General features: G+C 34.4%; 1 protein-coding gene across 1 annotated transcript in view; it reads right to left on the reverse strand.

Annotated features, from left to right (window-relative positions):
• LOC115881978 overlaps nt 1-17,973 on the reverse strand; it is a 116,222-nt gene that overhangs the window by 61,124 nt on the left and 37,125 nt on the right. The gene's annotated exons all lie outside the window — the stretch shown is intronic.

Genomic DNA, 17,973 nt, shown 5'->3' on the forward strand with positions numbered 1-17,973 from the left:
ATTTAGTGGAATATCCCTTTGAATTAATTACTTCTCTACATCTTTGTGGCATCGAATCCATCAATCTCGTACAATCTTTACTGGAAATGGCCGCCCATTCAGTTTTTAGCGCTTCCCATAATTTATTTTTATTTGAAATAGAATGGCTTCGAATTTTGCTATCCAAATGGTCCCATAAATTTTCTATGGGGTTAAGATCCGGAGACTGTGAGGGCCAATCCATTAGTGGAACATTATGTTCATTTAACCAATTTTGAACAAACCGAGATTTGTGCTTGGGATCATTATCTTGCTGGAACAACCATCTGAGTGGCATTTATTTATCAGCATGAGGCAGCATATTATTCTCCAATATGTCTTTGTACAAAAAACGGTCCATTATCCCATCAATTTTAACAAGAGGACCAACACCTGAGCGAGAAAAACACCCCCATACCATTATACTCCGGGCTCTGTCCAATAAGTATGATTTCAGAGCTTTGCGAAATGCGGGAAAGAATGAAAGCGACTTGATATCCAAGGGCAGATGATTGTACATTTTTTTTGGCATTGCACAGTATTGTGCCTTTAACTAGTTCTGAGCTCGAGGTTGGCAGATAAAGATCGTGCTCCGCATTCCTAAGCGGATAGTTGTGAGGTGGCCTTTCGGAAATAGCAGATATGTGCTTGCGGATTAAGCAAACGGATTCAAAATGAATAAAGAAGGAAGAGTCAGTATTTTGAAATTTTTAAACAAATTCTGGCAGTGAGTTCTACTGTTCAGTCCCAATAAATATCGAACTGCTGAAATAAATTGTGTGCAATTAACTTATTTTTATTCAAAAAATATGTAGTTCTACGTCCACGGAATATTGCGACGCCCTGTATACTTTCGTGACCACGTGGCAATATAGGCAGTTGCTTTTATATAATAGTTACTTTCAAAATGTGAACATTATTTCCTAATTTAACCTCTAGCCATCTATTTCAGTTTATTTTTCTGTTACAAGTTACAAGTTATTGACATACTCTCGTATTATGTTCTCATCTCCTTCAATCTTAATTAAGCACAATTAGAGAAAGCATCATTAAGGAATTAACATATAATTTACCTTAACAAGCCTTTGAATAATAACAATTAAATCGTGATATTCAATAAGTATATAGATTATGAGATTACAATCGAATTCTAATAACTATTTTGCATGAGATTCTCTAGGCTGACTCAGTAAAAAAGCCCAACAATATGAGTACCAATCGTGTAAAACGAATTTTATTTTACTACAGTCGTTATATTTTGTTACTCGTTTCTATGAAGGTAATAAATATACACTTTAGATTTAATCTTTTTTTTTAAAACGCTGTCACTACGTTTTTTGATGATGTTTACGACAGTTTTTTTTCTAGTTATTTACTTATCCACGTAAATATATTTGTGATCTAGGGTTGTAAATAATTCCTTCCAATCGAGGAAGTAACACAAAAAGTGACAAAAGTATTTCAACAATAATTCTATTATATGTGAAAACCTAATATTATTCCAAACTAATCCATACCAAACATAATCCATTAGAACCGATAGATAGTGTATTATATTTAAATTTGATTGTTCTGCCATTAATTTGTCAGAGGACTAGATAAGGGCCAATAGAGAGATAGGGTTAATATGGTGGGGGCGGTTGCGGTAGTGAAATATGGCGACCTCTGGCGGCCTGGGGAGGTATTAATCGCTAATGGCGGGGGATGTTAGTTATCGTTGCGGTTTTGGGTGAGAAATCGGCCGATTTGTCATTTAGTAGAGCACGGCGCGGTCAAATCACGAACTATATATTCGTTTGTACTGATCCTATACCGGATATTTCATACCATTGGTTCGTTAAAAGTTTTTAAGGATCTAATTTGGAGACAAATTTGAATTTTTCTTTTCAACTGGAAATCTGATTCTGAATAAGTATATATTAGTCGGTTTAAAACTTTTTTCTACGTTGTCCGATACCCAATTTCCAGCCTGTTCTATTCGTACAACCCTCTGTTGACAGGTTTCTTTCACTCATCGCTTTGTGTACGCTTTTTTGCCATTCCAGTTTCGATTTTTCCTGTTTTCTTCCGTCCTTGGGTTGGCAATTGATTATTTTCTTGGGCCATCTTGTATTCTTCATTCGCTCTACATGTCCGTACCAGATCAGCTGCTTTCTCTATATCCTGTGTTATTGTGCCATCTATACCCATTTGTTGTTTTATGGTATTATTTCTTATTCGTTGTTGGTCTGGAAATTCCCATTGATCTTCGAGTGGCATCCATTTCTACGACCTCTATCCTCTTCTTGTATTTCTCAGTTATTCTCCATGTTTCTGCTCCATATAGAAGGCTGCTCTTTATCATGGTCTCATATATATTGAATTTTCTTCGCTTTGTTATTGATTTGCTCCATAAGATTCCATCTAGATATCCGATTATTTTTTTCGCGTTGATAATTTTTTTCTCTATTTCTCTGTCATCAGTTCCAGTGTTATCAAATGTAATTCCCAGGTATTCATACGCTTGACACTAAATAATTTCTTGACCGTGGTCCAAGTTCAAATTTCCTTCTTGTGCGCCTATACATAGATATTTTGTTTTGTCTATATTAATATGTTAACTGTCAAGCCCCATTCTCCATATTCTTCAATAAGCTTTCTTAGCATATATTGAATATCATCTTTGTCATTGGCGACTATTATTTAATCGTCTGCGAATTGAAGTGTGGACAAACATTCATTGTCAATCTCATTTTGACATAATTGTAAAACTTTCATTGGCAATACCACGGATCTTTCTTTTCCAATTTTTAAAAGCGACTGCAACGTATATTTTAAGGAGAGTAGGAGAGATGCAATAACCTTGATTCAGGCCTTTGTCTGAAATAAGTTATGGATAAATCTAACGATAAATAATAAAAATTAAATAATAAGAAATAAACTTAATACATAATGGAAGTAAACGATTATCAATCTATTTGTTCAAATTTATATTAAATATTTTTCGTCTGTTTTTAGGATTATAGGATTTACAAACTCCGCAAAATAAGTTAGTGGGGAGAGTTGTCTAGAGAGTTTAGCATAATTTTGTTAAATTAAAATACTTTCGTTGGGTGTTTTTAAAGCCCCAGACAGCTTTTGTTTGACAATGTATTTAATTTAAGCACCCTAGAAACTTATTAAATTATGAGTATCCATCAAAAGAATATAAACAAAAACAAAGTACAGATTTACATTAATTACACCATACGATCGAAAAAAAAAACGGCGTCAAAGACGGCTAGGAAATGAGAATCGATGATAATTTTGACGAGGTCAAGCCCTAGACATCATTACTTGGCCCGTATTCTTCTTTAGTTTTTAATGGCGCCTTAAAAGGGTTGTAACTTATTTTTATATTGAATAAAAATGATTTTTAAATTCGAGAAATCATTTTTTTTAAATAGATTTGTGTGTCTGAAAACGTTCTATGGTTTTTCGATCTTTCCGAGATTGACCTTGCCAAAATTATTATCGATTGTCATTCCCCCGCCGTTTTTGACGCCGGATTTTTTCGATCGTACAGTAGTTTAGTAATGAAAGCCTACGTTTTGGTAAGCGCAATGCATCAACATCGACTGTTGAACAGACATCCATATTTTTTTGTCAAGCTTATTTCTACCTTTTTTTAATAATCGTTACAAGGTTTATGCAAATTTACTAATTTTGGATTATACAAACAACAATTTGCTGTCACGAGAAATCTGGCATTTAAAATATGTAATATCAATAATCAAAAAATGTTAATGGAAAAATTTCAGCATATTTAAGAGGATTAAATTATAACAAAAGAATATATATTTTACTCCATTAAACTAGTTTCATACTAAAGGTTATTGTTTATTACAAATACAGTTGGATATTTCAAAATGGATTTCTGTTGCAAATGTTATTTAATTTAATCAAGAACGCCAGTTTAATCGAACACATTAATCAATTTGTTTATTATCTGTTGCTTTCAGTGACTTGGGACTTTTTAATGTTTACATTCATAACTTTGCATTGCATTCCATTAATATTTCATTTATTTTTCTTCAGACATATAAATAAAATGCCCTCCATGATTTACATACAATAAAATATTGTATTCCTCTCCCTTATGACATAAGCGCTTGAATATAGAATTTCATAGATTGTAAATTGAAAGTAGATATAATTCGAGAATCCAGATCAAATTAGAATGACTGTATTACGGAAATATAACACACCTTGTCCATTTCATTATTTTTTTTTGTCAACAATAATACAATCGAGTTTAGTATATGTTAGCAATAACTGACCTTGCTTAATTAGATATAATAGAAATAAAAGAATACAAATACATTTTTTAGCTTGAATAACTTTTTTTGTATCACTTGAAAAAAAGTATATTAGCTTAATGCCGTGCCTTTGTTTCAAATCCCTGGATTATTCTTTGAACTGTTGATTATCTATCCTGTAATGCCTTTCCGGAGACTTTTCGGAAAATTTGGAGATTGTGTCATAAAAAATTGCAAAGGTTTTCTAAAAACCACGAAAAAATGCAAGAAGATGAGGATGGTATGCTGTAGCAATTTTTGCAGAAGCTCAAGAAGCAACTACACATTTACTGTCTGCTAAGTCTTCTTCCATTAGTAGAATACAGTTATTTTGCCCACTAGTGGATAAAATATAATTTTAAATGCTTCATATGAGTGGAAAAAACTGTCATTATTGTATGATTATGGATATGATATTTTTATTTCTAACTTATTGTAACTAATTTTGTTCATAAAAAAATAAACTAATAATTTTTAATGCAGTTATATAAATGTATATTTAATAATAATTGAAAATAAATTATACAGATGTCACTCTAATTACATTTTATTCATGATCATACGGTATGAAATTAAATTCAAACAGTGTAATATATGTATACAGAGCATCCATTAGTTGACCTACATAATTGCATTTATATCTCCAGTTATTAAACATTTATTTTTACATAAAATACTAATTGTTTATACCTAAGCCAGTATATATAAAAAGTTTATTGTTTAGTCCTAAATACCCCAAAAACCCAGAGATACTCAACCTTTAGAAAAGTCTATCTAAGGCATCATTAAAGGATCTTGTTACACAACTAAAAACCCCATGAGAAAAAAATCACTGTACTACACTGTTCTCCAAGCTACGGTTTTAATCCACGTTTCTGTTAAAAGAACAGCAAGAGATAAAACACTGCCAAAAATATAAATACACACACCGGAAAAATTTAGGGATATCATTTTATTAAAGTTAAAAATAAATGTTTTGAATAAACAACCACATATTTGTAGGCCGATTCTTTCTACTTCGATTGAAACGAAGTAGTCACACTAGTTATTTCTAAATTTGGGATATTTGCAGAAGTGTTTGTGCATTTTTTGTCAAATGTATAAAAAGCACCTAGCATCAATTGTTCGAATTTAACATGTACTGGCTATGTTTTTATGATAACTGGCCAGAATTCATTCAAATAACTCTGTTTAGTATTAAACGACATTATGGAGCGTAGACATCTTAATAGAGACGAAATGCTAAGGGCCATAGGTATGCTCGAAGCTGGAATGCGCCAAATCGACGTAGATATAGCATTAAATACAACGCAAAGTGTAATATCGCGATTAAGTGCACGCTACCGTGAAAGTGGTGATGTTACTGAAAGGCACACAGGGCGACATCGCATTACTACCCCTCAGCAAGATCATTTTTTACAATTAAATGCTCGACGCCGACCGACTCTTACAGCACCAAAGCTTAGTTTAATTCTCCAGGAAACACATAATGTAACCGTTAGTCCTGACACTGTTCGTAATAGATTAAGAGAGGTCAACTTAAGAAGCAGACGCCCCTGGAGAGCTCAACCCTTAATGAGAGGAAATCGAGAGGTACGATATTTGTGGGCTCAAGATCATGTTCAGTGGTCGAATGAACAATGGGCCAATGTTCTCTTCACGGATGAGTCACGCTTTGGAATTCATCCGGATTCGAGAAGGCTTAGGGTATGGAGAGAACCGGGAAATCTTATTCGGTTAGATCATGTTCAGGAAGTGCACCCTTATCAAGGTGAAACAGTTATGGTCTGGGGAGGAGTCCAGTTAGGCCGAAAAACCGATCTTGTTTTTCTTGAAAGGTTTCTAACAGGAATCACATATCGTGATTTAATTCTTGAGCCTGTAGTGTTACCATATGCCAATGATTTTGGGAGAAACTTCATTCTCATGCATGACAATGCACGGCCTCATACAGCCAGAGTGGTAAGTTTATCAATGCTCATCAATTAAACATCTTACCCTGGCCGGCACAATCTCCTGACCTCAACCCCATCGAGCACGTATGGGACACGGTCCAAAGAAGAATTTTGAGAATGGGTATGCCTCGTAACTCGTAGGGATCTGGTTCGGGCCGTGAATGCAGCGTAGCAGGCTGTACCTCAAGAAGAGATCGACAACCTGATCAGAAGCATGGAGAGATGATGTAGGGCTGTAATGAACAGTAGAGGAGGCCATACCGTTTATTAAGTAAAAATGGTTTTACCTTTTCTTTTTTTAATTCACAGTTTAGAATAAAAAAAATGTGTGTATTTTTTTGAGTTCAATAAAAATCAAGGTAAATTTGAAAAATTCGGTAAATCCCGCATTTTTATTTCCAATACGTCCTGTAAACTATTTGTTTATTTTAATTTTATTATATCAGAAATGCAAATAATAAAATTACTGACGATGGCTGGATAAAATTGTAATATCCCTAGACTTTTCCGGTGTGTGTACATATATTGTATGGTAGCCTTCATGAAGAAATTATGTACAGAAACAACCAGGGAAGACAAGCAATTAAACAACTCAACAGTATTCTATGAGGATAAGGCAGTATCAAAACAAAACCAACACAAAATTTATTACTGCATAGTTAAAAGCATCATTAGTTATGATAGTGAAGCCTTTGAATGAAAAAAAAACCTTAAGTCACTCCAAGTTACAGAAATAGACTTTTGGAGGCACGCGGCCAGGAAATCGAAACTGGGTAGAGAAGAAATGAAAGAATTCAGAACATCATGGACGTTAAACACAGAATAACAGAAGACATCAAAATTAGCCAACTCAGGTGGTACGGGCATGTATAACGAATGGAAGAGAGCAGAATCCCAAAGAAAGTACTCAATTGTACACCACAAGGTAAAAAAACAAGGAGGGGGACCTAGACGGAGTTAGAGAGAAGGAACGGACGGGGACATCAGAACAAGAGGAACAGACGAAAAGCTCTGAACAGACAGAAACCAATGGAGACTGGAAATCAGAAAACGGCGAAGAACGTTATGACCTGATTTGTATATATATTCTCTTAAAAGATTAGACGACGCGTCCCATCAATAAAAATTCGACAAATTTGCAAGTAGCCAATCTCATAGGTGGGCGCAGTATGTTTTGCGGTGACATACTCGTCAAATCCGACTCTCAGCTTTTGTATATAGGTAGCAATCTATAAAATACATTGCTTTTTATTTAAATGTGTTTCGCAGTAAGTTGATCATACTCCAATATTAAGACACAGATCCAGTAGACGTACTTTACTCTTACTGAGAAGCCCCCGTTGATTATAATATTTAAAAATAGAAAAATCTAAATAACCTTTGATGTGCCGGATATTTTCGGATGAGTCGAATTATTTTGAGAAAATCGATTACTCTATATATAATTTTTTTAACCGCGAAGTTACGTATCTACAAAAAGCCGGAATAAAATTAACATAAACGGTCTTTTGATCTTTATACCCTCGGATTTCCTTGCTGATTTCTATATTGTTTTTCTCGTTCTAAGAAAACCAAGATGGATTTGCATACAATAAACTGCATGCTTTTGAACCATCTGCACTACCGATGAGATAATCATCAACTAGGATATATATGTTCGGTGCTATAAATCCAGAAGTCAATCATTTTGTCAGTTACGAGTACCTCACCTTATTTTTTCATGAATAATGTTGTAAATTCCGAGACTTATATAGAATTCATATATGTATATGACATCCCATTTTCTAATTCTTTAATCTTGTTATACGAGTTAAGTCATTTCTAAAATCAAAATGGTTTAAATCCTAAGTTTATTTCAACATAAAGTTTCATCATCATCATCATAATTTTCAGCTTGTTCAACCATTTCCAATTATGCTTAAACAACAAATAAACAGCTTAAACCGTTTATATCAATAATACTTATTTTTTATACAAGACGGTAAAATGGTATTTTATCTTCGACCGAAAAGATTAATTCACGAGCGATGAAATCGCGAGTGAATTAATTTCGGAAGACTGTAATGTTGTAGCGTTTTTGATAACAACTACCACTGCGAACGGCAGCTTTTCATCGGAGAGCAGTCGTGGATAAGGTATTTCACTGGAAAGAAAACTAATCAATAACAATAAACAAAAAAATATAGATATTGGGCGCCAGGCATGTACAGAGAAAGAAAACACAGTTGTATATTACTTAAAACTTACATCGATATTTTCATTTGATGTTTTTGCCTAGTACATGACATTGTTAAGAATTCTAATAAATTATATAGTGGTTATATGTTCAAAAAAAATGGTGTAAGAGTTGTACTAAATATCTATTGGAAAGTAATACCATTACAAGACGTTATGTAATGAAACCTAAGATCTAAATCAAATTTTACAATATTAAATCGACATGAGTGTTCTTAACAATCTAAACCACTTAACACATAGTCGCTTAACGATATTACTTAACGAGAGAGATGTAACGTATGTTTAAGACTTGAAAATGTTTTAAGATTGTTAAATGTAAACTAGAACTTAAATCTACACTTAGCTGTTCTTTATGTAATCTTGCTTAAAACAGTAACAGCGTGAGGTGGTCTCGCATTTCTGTATTCGGCCATCCAATACAAAAAAAGGGGGCCCAGAATGAGGACACCATGAATTTGAACAGCCGTAATTACTGACTAGACTGAGAAATAGGAACGAAGCAGCATGGGGCTTACGCTGAATCCATACTGTGGCAATATGGACACTACCCGTCCTCCGTTTGGAACACTACTAGGACCTTGGATTATGCCCGTAACTTTGGAATCAATACATAGATATGGGACACCTGCCCATACCTTGGAACACTACTAGTACCTTGGATAATGTCTGTACCTTGGACACAGTTCCGTACCTTGGACACAGCCCGTCCATAAGACAATGTACGTCCATAAAATAACGGTACAGGGGAACAATACCCGTACCTTGGACCCTAAAATACGAAACTCTTGTGTTTAAAACCAACAAGCGTCTAATAAACAAAATAAAACCTACCTCGAGAATACTTCGAGGGCTCCCAATAATAAACAAAAAACTGTTCCTTCTTCCATTGTACATCTGAGAGGAAAAAGCAAAAAAAACACCAATGTGCCAGCAAACTACAAATACGAGTTAAGGTGGGTCAATTCAAAACTCTTACCCTAAAAAAATATTCAATAATAATAACGAATCTAAATTTCATCTTTACCTGTTACTTCGAAATGGCAGCTGATTCAAATTTTGCAGCAAGATTTTAATTATTACCATTTCTAAAAGTCGGGTAAACAAGAGTGAGGTTAAGCGCGGAGAAACCTTGGAGCGATGTTGACAGCGCCTCCACATAGCAGTTGGAAACAGATAACAGGGTTGGCGACTACGGGAACGTAAAAATTACGCCAAGTGTGCCAAATAAATTATCAGGCCTGAACGATATGGAATCCGATGACGATACGCCAGACATCATATAAATCATATATAAAAAATACATGTAACGAACTAAAAACGTTACAATGCAATTTTATCGTCGTTCAGAAATTATTATTTCAAGGAATTTATTACGAGTAGAAAAAATATTGTGCTTGGTTGGCGTTGGTTTCTATGTAATTTGACAAATAAATGTCTCTTTAGTTGTCAGTTTTGAGGCATATTTTTTAATCTTCTTTCGTTGTCGATTGCTTTTGTGCTGAATTTGAAGCCAGAAAATGGCTCAAAACGAATAAGTAAATTACCAACAGATATTCAGGCTTGAGGCGACAAACGCCATAAATATCCCAAAACTACTTGCATTTAAAAATCCCGGAAATATACTTCGGCTATGGAAAGGAATACAAAAATTTTCAAAAATGGAAGCAAATTAAAAAACGTGCGAGAAGAAATAAAGTTTTTAACCTATCCTCGCTGTTAAAGTATCATTTAATCTACCCTTGAGGTTAAAGCACTATTTTATCTACTATTTTTGATAGATATAAGGCAATTTTAACAGTTGCCATGGAAAAAAAAAATGCAATCAAGTACCTACTATTCCTGTCTTCTGTTAAAGACCATATTTTTGCATGAAAAAAGTAAAAAAAACACAGCAATGAAAACCTTAAAATGCATAAAACAATTTTACCTTTATATCGATTCTTTTTGGGCTCGTATCTTGGGGATAATGTTTTAATTACCAAGGGATATTTTATTTAAATTAAAGCCAATTAGTATAATTGAGATGCACTGCTGCCGATGGAACAAAGCATCCCAAGCTAAATTGCTGCGAAATGTCAAACACCATACTTTTTTTATTCGACTTTAATTGTCATCGAAACTATAGTTCACTCGGGGGAGTTCTTAGACCGAAATGGTCGATGCCTCTTCTCTTTGTTGTTTCTAATCCAGTTCTTTTTTTCTAGCGTTGACCTTTGTAGAAAACGTGACTTAAAGTCGAGTGACGTTTCCAAAAAGCGAATTAAACCAATTTGTAGTCATTTAGAGTTCGTTTTTGTCGAACAAAAGTGTTATTGTGCGAAAAAACGATTAAATTATGAGTAAACTGATGAAACATTGACGGTAGTTTAGGAAAATAACGATCAAAACATATAAGAGGAAATGGCGCGTCGAAAATTTTTGTTTGCAAGGTAAATACTGATATTTTTGTTACAGTGGAATGCATTAATTTGGAGTCTGTCTATGTGTTATTAATGAATCATTTCAAATAGTAGTAAAATACTTCCGTTTTAATGTTACAATTTTATATGTATTTTGGGTGATTCCGTTCTAATTGTGATTTCTTATGTCCCGTTATTTATACAATTATTTCTTCACTTTGTATATTAAATCCAATGAGCCTCTATAGGAGTTGAAGCTGGCAACTTCTACCATCCTTAACCTTCTGCCATCTTATCCGATAATCAGGCAGCCTTAACCCTTAACTGGTCCGGTAATAGATATGTTTTTTTTTATATTTAAGAGGTGAAGGGGGAAACCTGCAACAGGTAGGTACTCGCCTGGGGGAAAACCTACTATATGTCAGACGAGTTATGTGGGATTTTTACCTCACTAAAACCCAACCTACACCTCTGTCCTCTCTCCAGGAACGTTCTTTCCCCAGCGGCACTCTTTGTAAATACTACTTCGCCGGGGCGTTCTTATTTGGTGTTACCGCTATCTATTCTTCGTAGGTGGTACGAAGATCCTTGAGTATGGTCTCAGCATAATCCGCTACCTTGTTCCATGCCGATTGACTCTTCAGCATGCAGTCCACTATATTTTCTGGGCTGATGGACAAGCCTAGATTTCTCTCGAGTTTTCTCTCGAGTTCCTTATCTCCTCGTATAGAGGGCATCGGAAGAACACGTGCTCCGCATCTTCGGTCACCACGCGGCAATGGTGACAGTTCGGGTAGTCAGTTCTCTTGAATCTGTGCAAGTATGCTCGAAAGCATCCATGCCCAGTCAAGAGTTGGGTGACAGACCTTTTTTGGAATAACTTGTCCTTTTGACTTTTTTTGACTTAAAAAGTCATTTTTATTCACGTATTTTCCCTGAAAAAATTACCTACAGCTAACAGAAATATTCTTTTTGTCCAAACTTAATTAGAGATGTTATAAAACTTATAAATTTAAAAAAAAAAAAAAAATAAACAAATTATTTTGAACTTTTTTTTTTTTTTTTTTTTTTTTTTTTTTTTTTTTTTTTTTTTACCTTTTTTGATCTTAAAAAGAAGTTTTCAACAATTAGTAATTAGTAAACGATTTAGGTTTAGTTCGCAATCGATAGCTTTCTGTGAAGTACTGTGTAATATTTGTTTAATCTTGTATTAATCAATAAACTTCCTATGCCTTAAAATCAATATTAGTTTAATGTTAGTTAAAGTTTAATGAGAAGAACTTGTGTTTTTTTTTTGAAAATATAAAGACAAAGATGTTTGACGTTTTCGGTCTTCGTTTCCTCGTATTATTTTTGATGGCTTCTGATATCGAGACCCAATTTACCTTTTTTAGTCTCTCAATAGAAGGATTTATCATTAAAAGTATTCAAATCCTGTGTGCGTACTGTATGGATTTCTGTTCGCATAATAATGACATATACGTTTATTTTACAAGATCCATTACTTAGGTAGCTACATCAAGACAAATCAAATTTTAGTTAAATTGTCCCAAATTTCCATGAACTGTATTAAGCATATGTGTTGCGGTTTGAATCGCCCTGTATGTTGACAAAAAATATTTTGAAAATGTGCCTTACAATGGCCCCGATCTTATGTAAAAAATTTGAAATAAAAATCACAAACCAAAAACGTAATAGGTTAAAAGCTTTGGGAGCCCTGAGTCACTTTGTATAATAAGGTATTGTATTAAAACTAGTAAACCTAAGAACTATTTACAGTTTCGTCCCGATTTCTAAAAAAAGGTAAACACACCGTACAAATAACTTTAGGAAGATGTATTTGTATTATTTACCGGGGTAAAACAATTGTTCTAAACAGACCGAAGGGCAATATAAGATATAATAAAACACTATTTTTTAAAAAAAATGTAAAAAAGGTCGGGTAAACACCTTTGTTTATGTGTTGAGCAAAATTCCTTAGAATATCGTATATAATGACCAAATTATGACGCAATTTCACAAAAAAAATGTCACTCTTTCTGGGCTTTATAATAAAGATTCAAAGGCAACGTTTATACAACAGTTAGGTAGTAAATGAGACGAATTATAATTCAATACCGGCTACTACGGTTTGTTTAATTAGATCAAAATTCAAAAACAAAATAATTTAGAAATTATTTTTAATTGTGAGAGGCTCCCTTGTGGGACGGCTATGTACAATGACGAAAACAATACCTACCTGTGAAAAGATAAATTCGGCGGTCAATGTTTGAGCTTATTTCTCCACACATTTGACACTGTCGTAGCATATTGAAAATTCGCAGATTTCTAAAAGTACGTTAACAAAAACAAAAACTACTGGGTAAAAAACACTGAAAAGTTCACTTCGGGCTTGATTCCGACTTCAAACACACCGTAAGCTAAACGTAGTACGCTATAAAGGACCAAGGGCCATCGCGGGAGGGGTGGTGGGCCGGACGGCTCATTTCATTTTGGAAAACTAGCAGCGACGTTGCCAATAGTTCTAGACGTTCAGCACATTAAACAGTAAACACATGTCCTTTAATAGTAACGCATATATCCTCTGGTTAATAACATATTATTACGCATGCTTCTTTTAAAAATTAATACTATAATTAATTAAAGAATTGAATTTATTGATATCCGCGTGAAGGTTTTTTAAAAGTCACCTTTTCTGCAAATCAAACTAAGCAGATAGGCGCAAATTTGAGATGTGGCAATGTCGCCTTCTCTATCTCAGTTGGTTTTTACAGTACGTAGTCAACCTACCATTGTTTGATCGGGTTAAAATGCACAATGTGATATCTGTTCTTACTAAATCTATGACCCTGTCTCATTTTTTTCCAAGCATGTCTTATTTTTGCCCCAACGACAGGAAAAAAATGAGGGACACGGAAGAATTTATTTTTTTTATTAAAGAAATACTTGTTTTTATGACATTTGGTGAATATAATGTAATTTCCCGTGAAATTTTACCCACTTTAGGTATTTTTTTAATGGGAAAAAAATAAAAAGATATGTAAAATGTCCCATTTTTACCCCACCGCGCACTAGTAGATACCGAGATATACATTTTTCTTTCTAACAATAAGTAAAAAATAGAAAACTGAAAGGTGGAGGACCTTTCAGAGCTCATACTTGGAGAATTTTTTTGAGGTGTCTACCAACCTTTTTTCAGAGTATAAAGTGAAAGAAAAAAGTCGATTTTTTTGACACACCCTGTTGATTATAGAAACACATATTAAAATCTCGATAAAAAATTAACACTTGAAAGAGAACCACCCGTTTGTTTGTTTGAATTTCACTGCAAAAATATGTTTGAAATTTATGAGCTCACACAGAAATCTCTATCTATTTTATTATTCATAAAATTATTGTGCCGGAATACATTTTTAAATAAAATAGTGACTGCATAATGTTTTTTCATAAAAACTAACGTGAGAGTTACATTTTATAGGTAACGTTTTCATTTTACATTTAAAAAAATATATAAAAGTTCCATATAAAAAGTTTTATATGGACGGCCAAAGTATCTATTATATGGCAAAGCCACGCTCCTACATTTTTTGTTTTATTTTCTGTTGACCGCAATTCTGATTTTTGCGGAGTTTCGTAGTGCCTGAACGTGCTTAATCGTATGTATAGGAATGTTGACAAACAGGAGAATTCATGACGTTTTACGATAAGGGGCTATAGGTAAATATGAATTGTCAAAGGTTTAATCGTCATAATAAAGTAGAATTTTTGATGATTGTTTATATAAACACGAACCCCTTACTCAGACAAAATATTTTTTACAATTAGATCCCTGTTACGTCTCTTACTGAAGAGACTGTTATTTATCCGTCAAAATATAATATGTCCCAAAATGCTTTTTTTTTTTTTTTATTTTTAAGTTTGGTTAAGTTTGTTTTTTTTGCGCTGGATGTATACCATGATAGTAAGACCCAATTGAATTACTTATGAGCAGTTGCCTGCTGTACACAAAAAACTAGGAAGCAACGGACGGCAAGGCTAAAACTATGCAAAGTCCAGAGACTAGCGTGTGTTTGCATCACAGGAGCCATGAGAACCTGTCCACAAGCAGCAATGGAGGTCATTCTAGATTCTAGACCTAACACCAATGCACATTGTCATTGGTAGATATGCCAATGCGACCAATGATTAGAATGGTCCCTAACGGAATTAGTACTGGGAGAATTGTCAGATCAGGAGCTTGGAACACCCCTCAAAAAGGGACAATTACCACTTCTGCAAACTCCCCAATGGACGAATATGCCAAGAACTGTACACAACTTTGACAAACATATCAATGTAGTATTGAGCAAAAAAGTTATTGGGGTAAGAGCGAAACGCTTTGGCCCAGCAGTTAAAAGGACCATACCATAACATGGCATACTGATGCTTCCAAAACCAATACGGGAACAGATCGGAGTGTTTGGGCCGGGAGAGCCTAGTATATATACTCCGAACAGAATCGGCATCTTAACTGTACCTACAGGCAGAAATCTTTCGCTATCGAGATTATATGCGTGTACAACTTTAGTTTAAGATAGGAACTATCGGAAACAGAGCATAGGACATCTTATGCTGATAAGTCACAAGCAGCGTTAAAGGCGATAAACTCAGTATCAATAAATTCGAAATCGGTCAAAGAATGCATAGAGAAGCTGAATAAATTAGGCAAAGAAAACAAAGTTCTCCTACACTGGATGCCTGCTCACCAAAGGATAGAAGGCAATTGCGCAAAAAGCAAATAATCTAGCTAGGAAAGGAGCGAACACTCCACTAAATGGACCAGAACTGTTTTGCTTTCCAAGTGGTAACCAAATCAAGGCGGAACTCAAGAAACTTGGAAGATTCCATCCGCAAACCTGGAATGGAAATCTTGCAATGTCTAAGACACTCGAAGAAAGTTCTGAAGGCTTATGATCAAGAAAAATCACAGATCTTCCTGGGTCTGAGTTAAGAACAATCTTCGGGATTTGTCACGGGGGTTTTTTTAACAGGACACTGTTTCCTCAATGAACACCTCAGCTAAGAATTTGAAACTAAGAAGAAACGGCGAAGGCAGATTCTGTGGGGAAGCATGGGGAAACAATTCAGCTTACACCTTTTCACTGAGTCCGCCGAGACGAACAACTATTTCGTGCCATGAATTTTGTTACGACTGATATTGGAGATGGAGAACTTTACCCTCTATTAAAACCGCCCCAGATACTGGCTTTTGTCAAGCCCTGGGACTGTATGATGAGGTTATGATATCAAGAAAAGGTGGGGCACAATGGATCTGTAAGGCTCGAAGTGATTAACCCCCCTCCCACTCATTCTAAATTCTATAAACTTCGAAAACCTACAAGGCCAGTATACATAGGGGGTGCCACCAATTTTTTTCCTTTAATTGTGGTGAAAATATCGTTCACGAAAAAAAAATCTTAATTTAAAAAAAAAAAAATTCCAAATTTAAGCTATCGGCATTAACGTTTTATGTAAAAAACTGGCTAGGTATATTTTTACACACATGAAGACCCAGGAAGCGGTAAAGATAAAGGATTATACCTACTATCCGGCGCTCTCCTCAGCTACATCTTTAGACAACTCTATTTTGAAGATTTGATGGTCAAACGTTCAACAAAAATATTCCTTAGTTGGGTAAAAATTCTCGAAACTAAAGATACAATTTAAAATTTCTTTACAACATGGAAATAGCTTGAAGTTTTGTGATTACAGTGATATATAATTTATATGGTTTTGTAACAAGTTGCTCGCTATTTTGTGGCATGTAACAAGTTGCTAGCTATTTTGTAACACGTGTGGAATTTTTGGTATGGCTTAACACGACAAGATCGGACTAAGCCTTAGATCAGATTTCTGGAGTATAATATACAGGGTGTCCCAGAAATAAGTGCAAATATTTTAAGGGGTGGTAGATCTGGCCAAAAGAAACATATTTTCTCTTTACCATTTTTAAAATAAATTGAAAATAACCGAGTTATTTAACTTTGAAATTTTATAAAAATAATCGCAACATTTTGAGAACGCCGCGCCGGCAGATATCACCAACACCATCCAATTACCCGGATCAAGCCCACACATCTCAGGGTATATTTTGGACGCCTGTGTTGCGCATTATGGACACAGAAAGTATATTGCTTTAAAAAAAGTCACTAAAATCCACGCACCTGAGGAGTTTGGCAGAGATTGCAGAGGTGCCCATTGCATTTCTAATACTGTGATATTATTACAGAAAGTAAATAAAAAAAAACTTACCCAACATTAAAAAAAGATGCTTATGACAGATCGATGTAACTGTGACAGTTGGCAGTCTTTTTTGATACCCACTTAATTAAAATACACTTCACTGTGCTGCTTTACTTGTACATGCTATTATAATAACTACTAAAATAACAGTCCCCATTTCTAACACATTCTTTCCATATAGGCTTAATCACAATTTGAACCACTGATTTACAAAACACCTTGAAAAACGCACATTACTTTGAATACCTTTCTGAATGAATAAATGTTGAGAATTATTGTCTCTTGTCGCCACTTTACGAACTACTTTCAATGCAAGAAAATACATGTTTCACTCAACAATTTTAAATACGTATTTTGTTTTTTCGCAATTTTTTCGATGTATTTCAAGAATTTCATTGACAGCCGAACCGTCTGCCAAAAGTGCCGCGGTCAACTTAGCTCCTTAGCTCCTTTGAGGCGCCGCGCCGTCGTGGCGGGCTTGCGTCATACGATGTTAAGCAACGTTGCCGTAGTTTCAACAAATTCAAATTCTTATTAAATTTTAAAAATAAAACAGAAAAACGTGAAAACAAACAAAACACAAACGAATTGATTACTAATAAGGTCATAAAAAAGAAATTTCTAAAATGTTTATCGTAATTCAGAATTCAATATATCGAAAACAGCCCGACGAATATTCCTAATTTTTTGAGTAGATTTTTGTCTATGAATTTATAAATGAAGAATTTTTACTATGTAGAATGTGGATAACATAGGAGGTTGCAA

This window comes from Sitophilus oryzae, unplaced genomic scaffold (genome assembly GCF_002938485.1).
Source record: "Sitophilus oryzae breed Bouriz unplaced genomic scaffold, Soryzae_2.0 scaffold_1745_pilon_pilon, whole genome shotgun sequence".
NCBI lineage: Eukaryota > Metazoa > Arthropoda > Insecta > Coleoptera > Curculionidae > Sitophilus > Sitophilus oryzae.